The 20,689-nt window shown below is 42.9% G+C and overlaps 1 long non-coding RNA gene across 1 annotated transcript in view; it reads left to right on the top strand.

The window, feature by feature from the left end:
• Positions 1-961: 961 nt before the first annotated feature.
• The window catches only part of LOC138767553 (uncharacterized), a 48,110-nt gene continuing 28,382 nt past the window's right edge, over positions 962-20,689 (top strand). Inside the window, exon 1 of the long non-coding RNA XR_011358810.1 lies at positions 962-1,106. This is a non-coding gene — a long non-coding RNA (uncharacterized lncRNA). The remainder of the gene's footprint in view (positions 1,107-20,689) is intronic.

Here is a 20,689-nt window from a genome sequence, read left to right as displayed (position 1 = left end):
ACCGGGAGCCGCAACTAAACTGTCAGCTGATATATGACAGTTTAGTGTTGCTGCTGCTGGACCCCCTGAAGGGGTCCAGCACAGGCGATCACCGGCATCAGTGGATCGGTAACGATCCACTGATGCCAGTAAAGAAAGCAGTAAACCCCCGGTCCCGGTCTCTGCCGAGGTCATGTCATGTCCTCCGTCCTCCCCACCTCCTGTGTCCTCCCGTGATCCTTGTCCTCCGTTCCTCTGTCCCCCCTGATCCTCTGTGGCATCCCCCGTGTCCTCCCCCGATCCTTGTCCTCCGTCCCCCCCGTCCCTCCTGATCCTCTGTGGCATCCCCGTGTCCCCCCCCGATCCTCTGTGGCATCCCCTCCCCCCGATTAGCATCCCCCTGTGATCAGAGCTGCCATTCACAGTATCTGATCACGGATGCAGGCTCTGATCCCTCACTTTGTGAGAAAATCAGAGCCTGCATCCATATACTGTAAAACACACACACACACACAAAAAAAATCCCCCCTCCTTTGTGATCTCCCAGTAATAAGGGAGATCTTAGTGTCCATCAGTCAGCGTCGGTTAGTAAGCGCCAGTCAGCGTCCATTAGTAAGCATCAGTCAGCATCCGTTAGTAAACGTCAGTCAGCGTCCGTTAGCACCTGTCAGCGTCCGTTAGTAAGCGTCAGTCAGCATCCATTAGTAAGCGCCAGTCAGCGTCCATTAGTAAGCATCAGTCAGCATCCGTTAGTAAGCGTCAGTCAGCGTCCGTTAGCACCTGTCAGCGTCCGTTAGTAAGCGTCAGTCAGCATCCATTAGTAAGCGCCAGTCAGCGTATGTTAGTAAGCATCAGTCAGTGTCCGTTAGTAAGCGTCAGTAAGTGTCCGTCAGTATCCGTCAACGTCCGTTAGTAAGCGTCGTGTCAGTCAGTGTCCGTTAGTAAGCGTCAGTATCAGTCAATGTCCGCTAGTAAGAGTCAGTCAGCGTCCATTAGCAGGTGTCAGCAAGCGTCAGTCACCTTCCGTAAGTGTCAGCCAGCATCAGTCAGCGTCCGTTAATAAGAGTCGGTCAGTGTCCATTACTGAGCATCAATCAGCATCCGTTGGTAATCGTCAGTCAGCATCCGTAAGTAAGCGTCAGTGAGCGTCCATTAGTAAGTGTGAATAAGCTTCAGTCAGTGTCCCTTACTGAGCATCAATCAGTGTCAATTAGTTATCGTCAGTCAGTATCCATTAGTAAGCGTGAGTAAGCGTCAGTGTCCGTAAGAAAGTGTGAGTAAGCGTTAGTCACTGTCCATTAGTAAGTGTGAGTAAGCGTTAGTAAGTGTCAGTAAATGTCTGTGCATTTACTGCTAGAGCAGTAGTGCATACACAGACATAGGTGCTCCTTCTCTTCTGAGCCCTGTTGTGCGTCCGTACAATACTTTATATTCATAAATGGGGTATTTCTGTGCTCAGGAGAAATTGCTTTACAAATATTGGGGGCTTTTTCTCCTCCAAGCATTTTGAAATTTGGGGTTTCACCAATGTATAAGTGTGAAAAATGTGATTTTTCATTTTAATGGCCCACTTTTGCAAAAAAACTGTGAAAAACCTGTAGGGTTCAAATGCTAACTGTAACCCTTGTTACATTCCTTAAGGGGTGTAGTTTTCAAAATGGGGTCACTTGTGGGGGAGGTTCCACTGTCTCGGCACTAGGGGGCTCTGTAACTGTAACATGGTCTCCTATATTCATTCCAGCCAAATCCACACTCCAAAATCTAAAGGGTGCTCCTTCTCTTCTGAGCCATGTTGTGCGCCTGCACCACACTTTACGTCCACAAATGGGGTATTTGTAAAAACTGCAGATTCAGAGGAATAAATGTTTTATTACATTTCACTTTTTATAGCTGGTATGGTTTGGTATGAAAAAAATAGGATTGAATTGGAATGTCTGCAAAGAAAATGGAAATTTTTACTTTTCACACTTATTTTGCAGTTATTCCTGTGAAATGCCTAAAGGGTTAAAAACTGTTTTAGGCTATGTTCACATTGCATATGAATCCGTCCGTAGATTATACGCCGCCGTACATGTGCGGCTGAAACTACGGGCGTGGGAAAAATAGACATGGGCCGGATGCGTACGAACCGCGAACATACGCCCGTAGTACAGTTATGCTTCCCTAGCTTGATTCGAAGCGATCTGAGGCAGGTCATTTACTTGGAAATCTTTGCCCAGCCCCGTAAACCACACAGAACCTTTTGGATCGAAAAATCAAGTTCAATTTGGCTGAAATAAGTACTCCGTACGGGACCACATGGAAATCCACGGCCGAGAGTTTCAACATTTCCGTCCTCAAACAATGGTCTTGTTCAATTTTCACGGCGCCATATACGATCCGGCCGTAAGCTCATACGTAGTGTGCACTGTGCGGGCGTATATCGTATACTTTCAAGCGAACGCATCAACCTCAAAACTACGTGCGTATATTCGCGGTTCGCACTACGGACGGATTTATACGCAGTGTGAACAAAGCCTTAAATGTCAATTTGAATACTTCAAAGGGTGAAGAGTTCAAAATGGGGGGAAATATGGGGGTTTCTAACATACAGGCCTCTGGAATATGCTTCAAAACTGAACTGGTCCCTAAAAAATTCTGAGTTTAAATTTTCACAAAAATTTAGAATATTGCTACTAAACTATTACGGCCTCTAAAATCCTAAAAAATTTGAAGCATGTTCACCAAATGCTGCCAACATAAAGTACACATGTTATAGATATGAATTAATCAATAACCTTTGTGGTAGAACTATCTTCCTTATTGGCAGAGACTTTCAAATTAAGAGAAATGCAATTTTTTTCAATTTTTCATAACATTTTGGAGTTTTTCACAAAAAAAGTTAAAGTTATCGGCCCAAATGTACCACTAACATAAAGTGGAATATGTCACGAAAAAACAGTCTTGGAACCACAAGGATCAGTAAAAGCATTCCAGAGTTATAAATATATAAAATGACACATGTCATATTTGAAAAATTTGGCCATGTCATAAATACCAAAACTAGCTGTGTCCCCTAAGGGTTAAGAGTGACTTTGGTACAGTACCTTAAGGAGCAACCCCTGGCAAGACCAGCTTATGTACTGTCCCTCAGTACATAACTCAGGCACCACCCTTTGGAGAGCAACTTTAGTGCTTTCCCTTTAAGAGTGACTTTGGCCCTGGCCCTTTAAGAAAAACACCCAAACGGATTAACCCCTGACAGTTGGAAATCTCATACTTACCTCCGTCCTGACAGATCAGTAATCTGCATCTAGAGTCTGCCTCCGTCAGACTCTAGTAGCAGAGTGCCGGTCTCACTGATCAATCTAATAAGAAATGTAAAAAAAAATGTTTTATTGCTTGAAAATGTTTTTAAAAAATATTGCAAAGCCCCTCTCACAATAAAAGTTAACATGACCCCCCTTTCCAATTTTACAAATAAAAGTATGTAAAACTAAAAAAAAAAAATTGTATCACAGCTGCAGAATTGTCCAAACTATTTAAATATAATGATTTTGTTCCCACATGGTAAACAGCGTAAAGGAAAAAGCGAGAAAAAATGCCAGAATTGCATTTTTTTTTGTCACAGTATATATCACAAATTCACATGTACACTAATATGGTACTAATATACCCTATAGATTGTGGCTCAAAGAGTTATGACTCTTAGAAGGTGATGAGAAATACATGGAATCATGCCTCTTAAGTGTCATATGGGAATATACTGTAGCCTTATAGCCTACTCACATTACATATTTAGTACCTAAACTTCTCCATCCCAGAGCAGAGACATATACTGTACATTTTCCGCCTCATTGTTTCACTGTCTGAGGCGGCGAAAGTTGGTGGTTGCTATTGTTCTACCACATGACTTCAGTCCCATGTTTGCAGCATTCCTTATTTCAGTCATAGATGATGGAATTCTTGGAATTCTACATCTACATGTTTCCTTGCTCTCTGGTAAACCTATATTTTAATAATTAATATATTTCATTTTTACAATAGATGAGCTAAACAATAAAATTAAATGTACGGAATCAGAATAAGATATGAGTGCTTTATATGCTCCAGACTATTCATCTGCAAATAAAGTGAAGAATAACCTTGTTTTATAAGTAACATGTCATGATGGCGCCTGAAAAGGCATCAGTGCCACCCTCTGTTGCGAAGATTCGACCTCTGCGCCAAAGACTGTGCTATGGGCCATGATCCGTTCCTGGTTTTACTGTGTTCTCTGCTTGTGTCTTCTGTGTTCCGGTCCATGTTTTCTTAGATCTCCCTGCACCTTCCTTGCTGTGGTCTGTTTACTAATTGTGTCTGCTGTGTTGTGATTGACAGGTCTCCTCACCTCTGGCTTTCTGTGTTTCTCCTGCTCAGCCTATCTGCTTGGAGTCCGGGACTTCTGCTCCCTTATAAGCTTCTCCCTCCCTTCAGTCTGGGCTCTTGATAGCTTTGTCCAGCTAGTCTGTACTGCTTAAGCCAACCTTGGCTATACTGCCTGTTTTCATGGTTTCCTGATCCCTTTTGCCTGTTTTTTGCCATTCCTTGTCTTTTGGTTCTGTTTGTTGTTTAGTCCTCAGTGTGCCTTGCTTGTCCTCAGTGTTCCTTGTGCTGTCCCCTGTTCATCTTGCTACATTCCCTGGCTTTGGCTTCACCACTACCTTGCTGTATCTCTGGCTTTGGCTGTACCGTTACCTTGTTGCGTCTCTGGCTTTCGTCCTCCGTTTGTTTGGCCCTCCGTTCCTTGCTGTCTTCTTGATCCTGTCCTTCTGTGTGTTTTTGTGATTTTGCCTTGTCTGTCTGTCTTGTATTTGTGTTCCACCTAGCCAGTGCAGGGACCGCCGCCCAGTTGCTCGCTGCCATCTTAGGGCGGATAGTGGCAAGTAGGTAGAGTGGAGGGTGTTAGCTATAGGGCCCACTTGTGCTGTGTCTCTTTGTTCTCGAGGCCCTGACATAACACTTTTTTTTTTTGCTTTACCTTAGGCTCCTAATAGATGGGACAATGGCAGCCCAATCAATAATGTAAACTGCTAGATCAGCGATCTTTACTGAGCCTATTACACAGCTGCCCTAAACTGTTATACATGCTTTTACTCCTGATGGTGTGGCTGTAGCTTCAAACTTATCTCTGAGCTGACAGGTCGCTCAATCACTAACCAGGACTGCCGTGGCCAGTGATTGTGAGCGCCCTGCAAGCTCAGAGACCACTTCAAAGCTGCAGCCGCGGAGCCAGGAAGCAAGCAGAGGGCATCCTAGTGTATTCAATCGTTAGGCCGTCTGCCACACGTCACTATTAGAGATGAGCGAAATGTTCGCGCATGCTCGAGTCCATCCGAACCCGATCGTTCGGCATTTGATTAGCGGTGGCTGCTGAAATTAAATAAAGCTCTAAGGTTGTCTGGAAACCATGGATACAGCAAATGACTATATCCATGCTTTTCACATAGCGTTAGGGCTTTATCCAACTTCAGCAGCCTCCGCTAATCAAATGCCGAACGATCGGGTTCGCATGGACTCGAGCATGCTCCAGGTTCACTCATCTCTAGTCACTATTACACGTAGCAATGTGTGGTTGGCGGCCGAGGATTTTAGGTTGTGGTCATTGGCTGATTGTTGTCTCTGTTATACAGAGCTAAAATCGTCTAAATCCGCCTGATTCTTGCTACCAGTAAAACAGCAGCTAAACTTTCAGTACAGTAGCAGGCAATAACTAATATAAATTGGGAAATCCTTGACTCATTTGGCTCAGGTCCTACATCTGCCTTCCATCCTTTCCATGGAAAAGGACGTAAAAGGCAAAATGTTGTTTATTCTAGTCTTTCTAATAAAAATGGAAATTCCCAATAAGAAATTATACCTGAGGCTGAATTTCGAAATATGAAAGAAACGTATTCAAAGTTTGTCCATGAATTATTTTTTTTTTATGAGTAGCTGTGACCATCTGTAGCCAACCTGGGAAATTACTGAAGTATATTATATTTCCGAGTGACAAGAATTGTGCTATATTTGTTTCGGTTTTGCAAATTCTATATTAAGGGTGCGTTCACACCTACAGGATCTGCAGCTGATTTTCTGCAGCAGATTTCAGTTAAATAACTGAACACAGCATCAAATCTGATGCTGTGTTCAGTTATTTAACTGAAATCTGCTGCAGAAAATCAGCTGCAGATCCTGTAGGTGTGAACGCACCATAATAATGTATTTTTCTGTCGAAGAGGTGATACAACATGATGTACACTGAAGCACAGGAAGACAGATGTATAAACATACTATATTTAAACTAGGCAAAAGAGAGAACTGAACTTCAGTGTGCCCAATATTAATCAGTCTCTCAGGCCCCCTTCACACATCAGTGTCAGTTTTTACTGTCAGGAAATCCTCATCAGGAGGAGTCCTCAAAAGGCTTCAGGAAAGCATCAGGATTTCCTGACAGTAAACAGTTCTTACCTTCTGGAAACCATCAGAGAATGCCTTTAAGATTTCCTCATCGGGAAAAAAAAAGGAAATCTTTCAATGTCACCAACATATATTCCATATACATCACAAGAACCAACATCGCCAAGAACCAACCTACTGTACTTGCCACCATCTCCCCCTCAAGTACAGTGCCACCGTCTCCCCCTTGTGTACCGTGCCACCGTCTCCCCCTCGTGTACCATGCCATTGTCTCCCCTTTGTGTACCGTGCCACCGTCTCTCCTTGTGTACAGTGCCACTGGCTGCCCCTCCTGTACCGTGTCGCTGTCTCCCCCTCATGTACCGTGACACCAAGTTTCCCTCGTGCACCGTGCCACCCTTTTGCACCATGCCCCCTTCCACTCCTTGCGTACTGTGTCCCCCTCATGACATCTCTCATTCTCAAATTTGTTGCAGAACTACAACTCCTATTATGTGATGTAGTCCTGTATATTACCACACTCCATGCAGGGAGATGTAGTTCTACAGCTTACCCTATACAGCATACTGGGAGATGTGGTCCTGCATATTACCACACACCATGATAGTAGATGTAGTTCTACTGTGCCACTACCTCCCCCTTCTATACTGTGTAATTCTGCAACCTGGATGACCACATGCTGCAAAACTACAACTCCCATCATGAACTGTCAGCAGGTCAAACAGTGCTGGGGGCTATATTGCAATGAAGTTTTAGCTGGAGGCACACTTTTCTTTACACTTTCTTTTGCACAAAATATATATTTTTTTTTTTTCACTACATACATTTGTTTCATGTTATGCTATTAATTGTAACAAGGCTCTCAAGTTTCACAATGTGTTTTACACTAATTTTTTTTTTTGTCACTATTATGCCATTGTCTGTGTGACTATTTTTTTCACATACATAGTTTTCGAGTGGCCTATCCCTTAAATTTGTAGATATTTCCGTGATTTTGTAGTATTCTTGGTGCATAGCATGTACTGTTATATATTTGACTTTTCCTTCCCCTGCGTGTTCTTTGGTGCGGTGAAGTCATTGTTGATCCTGTTCAGAATATGTCTCTTCTTGTTACTTTTAGCCTGCACAATATTTATTTCATTGGAAATAATTCATAGAAATTACTTAGAATTAGAAATTAATTAATTAGAAATTAATTAGAATTTTAAAACCCCTTGTTGGATGAAATTAATGTTCCATCTTTGTAGACTTACTTTTTCCACCGCTCAATTTACTTTTCCTTTTCAGTCCTATTGTATTGTTTTCATTCCTCCCACGCCATATACCTCTTACATCATTCTTCCGCATTGAGGTATTACAATCTCTGAGCTTATTTCTCATAATATACCACATACAATAATGGTGTTAAGAGGCTGAATATACTGTTAATTGACACTGGCCTGTTTTTGGATTTTCTGTGAGGCTATGTTCACACACAAAAAGACATCCGTTTTCATTGGACTGCCATTACTTAACAACAAATGACAGCCGTCATTTTGAAGGTGTGTGAACTTAGCCTAAATGTATCTAAGATAACTTCTATTTATCATCTTTCTTCTGTCTACCTTCCTAGGTATCTTCCTTCGCTAGGTATCTTCTGGACCAGGGGTGTTAAACTTAAATACACAGTGGGCCAAAATTAAAAAATTGGACAAAGTCACGGGCCAACCATGATATTTAATGAAGATTGCATGCAGCATTTCTGGCACTGTCAGAGCAGCGTGCGGCGTTCCTGGCACTGCCTATCCTGAAGTAATTTTCCCGACATGAAAGTTACCCATTATATCCCTCAAGCAGTAGGCAATCCCATAATTGTGCCCCATGTAGTAGCCCCCCCCCCCCCCCATAGTGCCCCACATACTTGCCAGGCATACTATTAGAGACCTACATAGTAGCCAGCCCTCCCAATAGTGTCCCACATAGTAACCAGCCCCCAATAGTTTCTTATATAGTAGCTATCCCCCCATTAGTGTCTTATATAGTAGCCAGCCCTCCCAATAGTGTTTTATATAAAAACCAGCCCTCCTAATTGTCCAATATAGTAGCCAGTCCCCCAATAGTGTCTAATATAGTAGCCAGTCCCCCAATAGTGTCTGATATAGTAGCCAGTCCTCCCAATAGTGTCTTATATAGTAGCTAGCCCTCCCAATTGTGTCTTATATAGTAGCCAGCCCTCCCCAATAGTGTCTTATATAGAAGCCAGCCCTCCTCAATAGTGTCTTATGTAGAAGCCAGCCCTCCCCCATAGTCTCTTATATAGTAGCCAGCCCTCCCCAATTGTTCTTATATAGAAGCCAGTCCCTAAAATAGTTTCTTATATAGTAGCCAGCCCACCCCAATAGTTTTTTTTAAGTAGTCAGTCCTCTCCAATAGTCTTATATAGTAGCCAGCCCTCCCCAACAGTCTCTTATGTAGAAGTCAGTGCTCAACAATAGTCTCTAAAATAGAAGCCAGCCCCTACTGTAGTTGTTCATGGCTGCCCCCATAGCTTGTACTCACCCTTCCTGCGGCTCCAGAGGCTGCAGGAGACGCCCATCAGAGGATGCGCACGATGACTTTACCACATTGCTAGTGTTAGGGCACTACTGAGATACTTCTAGGCCACGGGCCAAAAACTGCCTGCGGCCTATGAGATTATAATATGGGTGGTCCAAGCAGCTCTATGTACCACCCATATTACAATCTGCTGCACCGTCAGGTGGGCCAAACACAGCAATGAAAAAGCATGGCGGGCCAAAAATAACGGCACCACATGCCAGAGTTTGACAGGACTGTTCTAGACAATCTGCCAAAGTTTGTGCATAGATTTTCTATTCTGTTGCATAATCATTATTGAATCTGGCATATGTCAGTAATCCAACAAGAAAGTTTTCAACTCTTAAAGTGTCTTGAAGTGGAACTGTCACATTAAAAATGCAGTCCAATCTAAAAGCATTATTTTATAGAGCAGAAGGAGCTGAGCTTTTTGATATATGGATTTGAATATACAGTACTGTATATAAACATCAGGGGGCACCACAAATAATCTACCGAGTGCCAGTCCATGTGCTTGGAAAATACAGCATGGACTGCACCTTACATTTATTTAATCCAAATGTATATTCTTTTTTTTTTTTCAATTTCATAATTTTTTCAAATACAAAATTTAATTCAATTAAATTATATTTTTTATTTTACAAATGCGTCATCAGCCGCTCAGCCGCGATTGGCTGAGCATAACTGTGCTCAGCCAATCACGGCTGAGCACAGTTATGACGCGGCGGAGGGGGAACGGCAGCAGCGATTCGGCCGTGCGTCCGAAGATGACGTTTGGCACAAGATGGCGGACAGCCTCGACACGGATCAGGTAATGCACCACACACTTCCGGGTACACGGGCGGGGGTGGTGGGACACGGGGAAGGGGGCGATTCAAAGACATAACATACATTACAAAGTTGTATAACTTTGCAATGTGTGTTATTCTGTGAATAATTTCTGAGCGCCGTACTACCCCTTTAAGACCTGTGACATACCCATACTCCTATGGGTCCCTAAGGAGGTACAGAGAGCAGTAGTTTCATGCTAGCTACTTTATTAGCCAGATTAATCATGTGCAATTGTTTTTAGTTTTAGCACAGAAAATTGCCCAGCAGTACTCCACTTCTACCCTGCGCAAGCACACAAAAAATGTGCAAGATACATCAAGGCCTATTTGCCTAATGTTAAATTTTAAGCAAGGTCTCTAAACGCAGCACAAAAAAAATGCACAGATGATAAATGTGCCCCTTAAAGGACAACTCCCGCGGGACCCCAAAAAAAAAAACAAAACACAGACACACACAGACACCATACTCACCATCTCTCCGGTGACGATCGCCACTCGATTCGCCCGCCGTCCGCCTCTCCGTCGCCGCCGTCCGCCATCCAGCGATGTCTCCGACTTCCGGGTCCAGGGGATGGAAAAGGCTGCCAGTGCGCTTGCGCACCGGCAGCCTTTTCATTGGCTGGAGCGCATCACATGGCTTCCAGCAAGCTCAGCCAATCAGGGCTGAGCAAGCTGGAAGCCATGTGATGCGCTCCAGCCAATGAAAAGGCTGCTGGTGCGCATGTGCACCAGCAGCCTTTTCATCCCCATTCACTTTGCATGAAGACGCCGAGGAGGAAGAAGACCCGGACCGCCCCTCGGCTCTGACGTCGTCGTCACCAGATGCCACCCCGGAGAAGAGGACCGTGACAATCGTAATAGGTAATGTATACATTCCTTAACTTCCGGGGTGGGGGGTCGGGGGTCCGAAAGTGGGGGAAGGGGGCCAGGCCGGGTATTTAACCACATTACAAAGTTATATAACTTTGTAATGTGTGTTAAATGAGCAAAAAAAAATTTTTGTGGGAGTTGTCCTTTAATCCTCCAGTTTATAATAGAAGGAAAATGCACCTCCATAGTAACATATTCAACCATTAGTAAAATGTTGGCAAAGACTTGCATAGCTCTGGTAGCGACAATTGAAAGGAGCTTTACAATATGAACTTTAAACTAATTACCATGTATGAGTAAACATAAGGAAACAGAAAGTTCCTCAAAGAAAACTTTGAGTTATACAATGAAATATTGGACATTTGACCATTTCTAAGAGGTTACAGATCACCAGATTAAGGCAATAATCCGACTTTGTGACTCAAGTATTCGTAATTACCCGATAATTCCTCAATTACATAATAAATAGTGTCATATACCTTAAAGGGAAAAAGAATGGAAGTGACTAAATAAAACTTTTTAATAAAACTGATAAAATATTGCTTATTCCATATTATATTTATGAATTATATTTTATTTAAAGAGGAACTATTAGCAGGTTAGATTAATCTAACCTGCTGATAGCTCCCTACTGCCCATGGGCACTGAGGATGAAGGTAAGTCTCTTGCCTTCATCCTTGGCACCGTTCCTGTGCAGTTGTTAATGTAATCATGTCTCCAGTAAGGCCGTTAGGAGCACTGATCCGGCCTGCCCCTGGCCTGACCACTTCATTGTTAATCATTAGATGTGGGCCAGCTGAGGGCGGATCAGTGCTCTGGGGGAGGTAGCCCGGAACCCTTCAATGCTCCAAATGGCCTTACCGGAGACAATTACATTAACAACTGCAACAGATTTACCTTCATCCTCAGCTTCCCGAACACAACAGGGACCTGCTGATAGTTCCCTTTTAAGTCACCTTTTATCAAGCTCTTTTAGGTTATTGATAGTATTTTTGCATGGCACACCTGCTAGGCCTGAACGGCCGGTCTCAGAAAAGATCATGATCTGATGTTCTGATATGGGCGTGCCATATGCGCCCGCATCAGAACTCTCCACTTCACACTAGGGAGCGTGCGGCCAGAACCGCTCGCTCCACATTGTGCACTGACAGGGTTTTCTGCGGCCACTACAATGAATAGCGGCCGCAAAAAACTGACATGTCAGTTTCTCGCGGCACTGCTAGGGATCCTGGCCGGAGTGTATACTATGTGTATACACTCCTGTGGGGATTCCTTAGACGGCAATGTTAAGTATATTTTTGTAATATTTTTGTCATGGCCGTTGTTGAAATCTGCAACAACGGCCGTAGTTGTATGAAAATACATGTAGTGTGAACATAGCCTAATAATGCACAGCGTCAAATCACCCTTCACTATGCATGCTCCCAGGTGCCAACCTGCTGATGATATCCATCACTGGCCTCCCCCAATCAAGCATGTCATCACCAGGCTCCCTGTCTTTCTCCGATGATGCTCCCTGCTCCCACACCCACTCTGCCTTCTGTGGATATTGATGCATTAGGGGGGTTTCCTTGTCTTCCTCTCTAATGACCCACAGCAGAATTACCTATTATGTTTACACCTGTGTACTATGAATGGGTTCTCTTTCCCCTTTAGATCCACCTAATACAATAATAATGGCCTACCCAGAATATAGTTTTTCTATAGGTGGTTGCATGTGCCTTATTCCATAATACCAAAGTTACCAATACCAATACACCTCTTTTTTATATGGATAATTGTTGTTCTCACTTTATGTTTACTCTTGTCTTCATTACATCTCGACAGCCCTCTGGCCACTCTACATGACTTTCCAGAATGCCTACAGAACCTTTATTCCTAGGTAACAACTGTTGCATATTCCCGCTATACAAGTATTCTCAGTCTGATTAGGATTCAGCTCTGTTTCATAGGGATTCCTGTAGTCCTAACTATCTTGATACTGGAGTGTGTAACATATATTTGTATGTTTATTGTCTATATGGCCAATGCTTTATATCTCTGTGCATTTTTGTATTCTTGTATCTACTGACCAAAAGTTATGAAATGCTGATTAACCATTTCAAGGGTAAAATCTCCATGTTAGTCATACTGTGAAAACGAAAGAAATGTGACAAAATCTGACCCAAAATAGACCCAAAATAGACCTGTTTACTTGAATGAGTATGAGCTACAATACTAGACACAGCCCAGAGACAAGGGTGGTAATGTCTATGGAAAAAAAAGCAGAACTCTTTCCTAATCCTGGGAAATCCCTCTAAGTATATTTTATATACATAGGTGAAAAAATGTTTTCCACCATCCTAGAGTCTAAAACCTGGGGCATTCAATGATGTAATGCTTCCACACAGTTTCCAGTAGGTTTTAGTTACTAGTAGTCTACAGTTTATTTGGATTACAGGACCCATTAAGTGAATGTGTCAGTAATAGGTACACCGCCATAAAAGTCAGAATACATATATCTCCATTCATTCTCTATGGGCGTCGGACTCACCTCAGCAGCGCGTGCGCTGGGCTTCAGACGGGGATATCTCCGTCCCGGGATCTGCTCCAAGAACGGGACTTGGCGAGATAGGGTAAGTATCCGGGGCTCTACAGGGGTCGGGCGGCCTTCACCCCAGCACGGGTGGTGACAGGTTCCCTTTAAGTAGTGGCAATAAGTGTTATTATTAAGTATCTACTTTTATTGTCATTTGTGAATTGTTCATATCTAATTACCTAGATTAGGGAATGCCCCTTTCCTGTTGGATTTGGGGTTGCCCATACCAGGGGGTCTTATCCCAGTGATGAGGCAGGGCATAATCAGGAGTGCACACACAGGCTATCCACACTCAAATGTGTGTCAGGACAGGGAGGTACAGACACGACAAGACAGTGGGCCCTAGGTCTGAACCCACCCACTGTCACCTGCCTACTTGCCTCAGTCGGCCCTAGGCGGCCGTGGACAACCATGTTGACGTTCCCTGCGCTAAATATGTGCACACGGAACAAGACGGACAAACAACACAAAAGAAAAGTCAAACAAGCCGGGTCAAAAATCCAAACAGGCAACGCAGTACAAAATCAGCAAGCAAATGGATAGTCAAAAAGTCAGGCAGGAGGTCAGGTAACAAGTCGAGCAAAACAGAGGGATTAGGAGTGGGGATCGCAGGAGTAGACAAGGGAAGCTGGGATCAGGGTATTAAGCTAATAACCAGCGCTGGAACTCTGTCTTAGCTTCCTATTTATACTGAACCAGAGCCCAGTCCGAATCCCCCATTGGACCGGCGCTCAGATATCCAGGTTCTAGATAGGCAGAGATTCCTGTCAGTCTAAAGACTCAGCTGGAAAGATCAAGTCTCCTAGGAAATCAGATTAACTCCCGCATTGCCAGATAGCTGAGAAGCAAGCGGGTGTGGCACACAGAAGCAAAACAGGTTCAGTTCACACCAGGTTACAGCACAATCCTGACAATGTGTCTGGAGTATGTAAATTTGTATACAAATCTTATTCACGTAATAAATACTTCAATACACCAAGCTCGGCTTGGACCGGCTCCAAGAACGGGACTTGGCGACATGGGGTAAGTATCCGGGGCTCTAGCGAGGGGTCGGACGGCCTTCACCCCGGCACGGGGGGTGATAGGTTCCCTTTAATACTCTCCACATCAGTCGACAGCACATAGAAAGAGATTCAGGCTATATTTTAGTTCTTTTGTCTGTACTGTGTGGTGTATGTATTGCTTCAGACCTGCTTGGTGTCCTCTTTTAGTGTTCCATGTGGATTCCATGTGGCAGCCATACCGGACATTTTTTTAATTTCCTTAAGAATACCTGCTTAGGCTGGTCCTCTACCCTCTTCTATGATTCTCACTATATCACTATATCTTACTCTCACTATAAGCATGGACACTAATGCAATCCAAACAGCCACATACTGCATAGTATGAAAAGTAATATGACTCTTTAAGCCAGTTCCTGCCATCCTGCACATAAAATAAAATATTTCCCTGTAAAAGTACTGATGCCAGGACTAATTTGGGTACCATTCGCATACAACCAGTATTTCTATCAAGGTGAATATTGTACAGCAAAAAAAACACAAGTATCCCAAATGGAGCAGCAACAGCAAGAGCAAAATGAATTGTCCTAAAAAGTGATAGTGTTCAATTATTGGAAATGAAGGTTGATAAATCCACATTGTTTGCACCAAGACCAGTCATTTTCTCTACTCCTTACAGCACATTGTGGCATTATGCATAAGTTTATGCCATTTTTTATTCTGGCCCATCATTTAGTAATACTTTTGGCTCACACTACCAATGCGTAGCTAAAAAAAAAAAGTTCCCACTTCAGGACTATATTTATCTTCATCATACAGAGACTTTTATGTGTGGACATGTCAGATGTATATGTTCTATCATTATGAACACTTCATCATCATTTTTTTCGTATGTGAACCAGCAGCCTTTCAACATTAAGAATTATATTAACTGCAACACTCCACATGCAGTTTATCTGACATCTTGTACCTTGTGTCGTGTTCAAATAATCCTAAAACGAGAAAAGTAAACATCTATCTGACATTCCACATTTTGCTAACAGAAATGTCTCTGCTGTTTCCCTACATTGTGCACAAACACATGGTGGGAGTATTTTTTTAGTTTAAAAAGACAAGGCATTGAAAGAGTAAGTCCTCCAGATAGGAGATGAGACTACAGCCATAAGTTACTTTGCAAGGATTATATACTGTATTTTCTCATTAGCTACACATATACCAAATGACCTCAACATAAGACAGGGCGTCATCTTTCACCATTAACTATAGCTGGTTTTCTATTCTAAGGGTCCATTCACACTACAGAATTAGCGTGGAATTTCAAGTGGAGTCTGTGCCGCAGACTCCGCTTGAAGTTCCGCCAGTCCTATTGATTCAATAGTATATCTTACGCGCATGCCTCCATCCACCCAAAGAATTGTCATGGAAAGGTGGTTTGGCATCTGCATTGTCTACTAACATGGAAAATATCCTGCACGGTTGAAGATTAATAAACTGCAAAAGTGGTTAGTGCCTATTGATTCCTTTATTTTTACATCTGCTACTTGGACTATACATTTACAGAAAGCAGCACCCCACTTTGTATGAAATCGCAACTCCAAGCACACAGTGCGTTCAGTGCTGGTTCTGTCTCTTTACTTGCTTAGCATCTCATGGTTGCTTACTGGATTACTTACATTAGGCTCTTGCCTATGGCAGATGTCTGTGATTGTTTCTTCCACTAGCTTCACTAACATCTTGATTTCTTGATTTTTTTTTTAACCCTCTGCTTGGCTTTAATTATCTTTTTGTCAGCTGATTCTGTACTTCATGTTCTTTCACCCTACTAAGGTGACCACCAGTCTTTTATACCATGGATCTGTCTGCAGATGGGTAGTCTTTGCCTTTGGAGAGATTTTTGGTCTAGCATATGTCCCCAGTCAATGTTGTAAGGGCCCTATTACACCAACAGATTATCTGACAGATTTCTTTTAAGCCAAAACCAGGAATGGATTTGAAAATAGGAGAAATCTCAGGCTTTCCTTTATTACCTGTTCTTTGTTTATAGTCCATTCCTGGCTTTGGCTCAAAAAAAACAGATAATCTGTTGGTGTAATAGGGCCCTTAAGACTCCTTGATGGAGTAAAACTGAGACCATCTTATCAAGGTGGTGCGATAACTATTTTGCATATCCTTCTTCCCAGAATTCCCAGTGGAGCAAGAATAGCCTTTGAGTCTCCACACGTCTTTATGATGCCCTTCTAAAGGAGAATTGATATCCCTTTAATCTCATATGATAAAAAAAAACTTTGACATGTCAGCCAAGTGCTTCTCCTGACCCAAACCCTGACTGTTCAAAACTTCTGACAAGTGTCTATGACATGTCAAATATTTTGTGAAATGCTAGTAATGCTTTAAATGCTAAGACCTGGGAAGTGCAACTGAATACGGCTTGGACTACATGGATACAAGTGAATGGGGTCACACTGTGACCCACAGGAGGCTGCAACCAACCTGGATGGTTTTAGAGGCTACAGGGATGCAGTGTGACCCCATTGACTTGTATGATCCTGGCTGTGTTGTCCCAGCCTGATATAATTCATCTGCCAAGGATCAAGCTTGCCAACATGAAAAAAGTTACAGATGTTGGAACAAAGTAATGCAAAATGATAGATGTCCATGCTTTAACACAGCCAAGTTTGGCTGCATTGTTTACGGTTAAATGACTGAAAAAAAAAAGAATTTAGAAGTTCACGAATGCATTGCTGCAATAGCAAATGTTGCCTACGATTGCACGAAAAAATGGGCTTTCAATGCTAAAAAAAAGATTTTTCTAGGTATTTGAAAAAAAAAAATCTTTTCTAAGTATTAGACATTGTTGCGTAGAAACTAATTCCTGCTGACCACTGACAGTAAAATTACAGGAAATATTACCATACACTTCAGTAGAAATTTTCCACTTTTCAATGTCTTTCCATTGTCTTTTTTTCTGTGTAGACTGCTGAAATAACTAGTAACGTAAAAAAAAATCATAAATTCAAAATAACTCCTATGTGAAAATACAGTCCTAATGCTTGCTTTTATAGACTGTAAAATTTATGTCTTAAAGGTTTTTGAAGCACACGGCTTAGGGTCCTTATTTCTCCATCCCCACCTACACACACTACACAAACTTTCTTTTCTGATGCCCCTTTAACACTACTGTCCTGTACCTCCTGCTTCTCCCTTGCCTTATAACTAAAGTTACTCCCATGTAAACAGTTCTCCACATGGTAATAGTGCCCCACACAATAATAGTGCCCCTTAGTGGCTGCTCAAATTGCAAGCTGCTTCTGGCACTGTCAGCATCGTAGTGCAGCAGGACCCAATGGTATCAATGCATTGCACCAACCTGTGTTGCATCTAATAGGCCAAAGGCTTAAATGTGTCTGTGGTCTACAAGAGTAGGGAGTCTCTCAACAGTAATATTCATCTGTATGAGCAGAATCATGCCCATACAGTTCAAAGGAAAACAACAGGGTGGTTATAACCATGAAACTTTGCTTTTTTGTACACCCCTAGTACAGACCTCCCCAGCTGCTGTGGCTGCAGGGTGACGATGGGTCACTTCACAGTTGGAGTCTGACTCAGCCAGACTCTATTAGCACTGATCTCAATTATCTATGCAATACTATAGTATAGCATAGATCAGTCTATTAATTGATTAAAAAAGGTCCCTAGAGGGAATTAAAAAGTAAAAATATTTTTTTTTTATTAAAGGACAACTCCGGCGAAAATTTTTTTTGGCTTATTTAACACACATTACAAAGTTATATAACTTTGTAATGTGGTTAAATACCCGGTCTGGCCCCCTTCCCCCACTTTCCGACTCCCGACCCCCCACCCCGGAAGTTAAAGAATGTATACATTACCTATTACGGTCGTCACGGTCCTCTTCTCCCGGGCGGCATCTGGTGACGGGTGACGTCAGAGCTGGGGGGCAGTGCGGGTCTTCTTCCTCTTCGGCGTCTTCATTGAGAGTGAATGGGAGAGAAAAGGCTGCTGGTGCACATGCGCACCAGCAGCCTTTTCATTGGCTGGAGCGCATCACATGGCTTCCAGCTTGCTCAGCCCTGATTGGCTGAGCTTGCTGGAAGCCATGTGATTCGCTCCAGCCAATGAAAAGGCTGCCGGTGCGCAAGCGCACTGGCAGCCTTTTCTCTCTCATGGACCCGGAAGCAAGAGACATCTCTGGACGGCGGACGCAGGTGACGGTGAGGCGGACGGTGGGCGAATGGAGTGGCGATCGTCACCGGAGGGATGATGAGTATGGTGTCTGTGTGTGTCTGTGTTTTATTTTTTGGGGGGGTCCCGTCGGAGTTGTCCTTTAAAAAAAGTTTAACCTTTTTTTTTTTTTTTTAAGCCTCCCATAATGAAAGTTCTAATAATCCCCCCTTTTCTCATTTAAAAAGAAAACAAGGGGAAAAAAGCTAAATATTTTATTTCATCGCATGCATAATTGCCGGAGCTATAAAATATCTATCACATTACCGAAGTATACAGTTATCTGCTAAAGAAAAGAAAAAGCTCTCCCACAATGCAATCCAGCCTAGCAAATTATATGTTAGAATTTCTGCTAAGGGTTGTCTCATGAAGACAAGGTTTTTGGGCATCATAAAAAGGGGTTCCTCTCTTTTCATACAGATATTTTATACGTTGTAAAATGATGTTTAACCGCACTTGACAGTGAATAACATTATAAAATCAGCAAATTTCAATCACTGAATGAGTAAAAGCCTATTTTGTTTGCCAAGTGAGTACGTGCATTGGTGCAGGTTAGCTGCTCTCAGGTGCATTTCATGTAAATGTTTCTACAAAAGGAAAAGGCGAGCATTGGCATTACAAGAACCTCTTACTGTAACACACTCAGCTTACACAAAGACTTCTTTGACCAAGATGCCGCTGTCTAGTCTGACTAATTTTAATGTTTCAGTCAGCAGTGGTTGACTGAACTGCATATATTAATATCAGGAAAATATTGTAGAGGGCTGAAAGCGAGAACAGATGACGGATGGAGGACGATCTCCTCTGTGGGGATACCATTGATTTAAAAATGATGGGCTTCACAGGCAGGGGTGTAGCTATGATGCATGGGGCCCCATAGCAAAAAAAAACTATACAGCTCCCCCCCCCCCGCACAACAAAAAGCACACTATATATATCGCTGCAATCGCTGCTTGCTCCGTCACTCCACTGTATTTAACTATAAGGGCCCATTAGGAGCCATTATGGTTAAATACATAGGTGCAGGAGCAGACTATCTTCTGCTTAACCCCTTATGTACTTAAGTGTGTAAGTGACTTAAACCTCACCTACATGCTGCAGCACAAAAAAAGGTTAAAAGCACAAGAGAAGGAGATGGCTAGTGCATTGATAACCCCTGACCTCTGCAGGGCTCAGGAGAACAGAGGTCAGGGGTTATCAGAGCAGTGAAACAGAGATCGCCTTGTCTTCTGCTTATTAACCCATTTTATGTTGCAGCATGTAAATGAACTTTGGATCACTTACCAACAGCAGTACATGAGGGGTTAAGCAGAAGGATACAGGTTGGCTTTTATCTTCCCTGTGCATCCCCGGGCCCCCCTCCTGCAGGGGCCCCATAGCAGCTGCCTACCCTGCCTCTATGGTAGCTACGCCTATGTTCACAGGCACGTTCCAGGAAAACATAAAGATATATAAGGACTTTATTTTCCATGACACAATCTGTACCTGTTTTTCTTACTGTGTCATATGTAAAATACCAGATATTGAAATCCTGGGCTGAACAGCAATTTCCAGTTCCATCCCTGGTTTAGTCTGTAGCAGAGCTGTGACCCTGCAGCTATAGGCAGGGCACGTGACACCACATTTCCTGTGCCTAGAAATGGTCCATGCAGATAGAAGTGTATAAGGAAGGTGGCACCTGTATCTCGATGGCTTATTGTTTTACACATTTTATAAACAAAATTTATTCTTTAAGAAGTCTTATGTAAAGTATAATGGAAAACTGAAGCAAAAATAAATACATATATATATATATACATGTATATAATATATGCAGTGTTACCTTGGATTGATAGCGTTTTACAAGAAAATTGTAACTTGGTTTAGGAGCATCGCTTTGGTTTAAGAGCTCCCTGTACGGAGTAGGAGCGGATGAGGGACATGGTCTGCATAGCAGGATCTATAGTACTGTACTCTGATCCAGGAAGCCTCTGTCACATTCCAAATCATAGCAGATCCACTTCAGGCTGGGGCTTACTTCAGGGGACAGGACTGTGGAAGTAATCTCTTCATAGCTGTAACCCCTCTTTCCCTGGACAGAGAGTGCTGCTATGCTGTGCCCACATCTGCCCTGCTCATTCCTTCATGCTCCCTGCAGTCTCTGTCAGCCCTTGTGTTTCCCATCCTCCCCATTCCTGCTATAATGTGCCTGAACTCACACT

This window comes from Dendropsophus ebraccatus, chromosome 11 (genome assembly GCF_027789765.1).
Source record: "Dendropsophus ebraccatus isolate aDenEbr1 chromosome 11, aDenEbr1.pat, whole genome shotgun sequence".
Lineage (NCBI taxonomy): Eukaryota > Metazoa > Chordata > Amphibia > Anura > Hylidae > Dendropsophus > Dendropsophus ebraccatus.
Note: the sequence above shows the minus strand (reverse complement) of the source record. Positions and strands in the feature narration are given on the sequence as shown.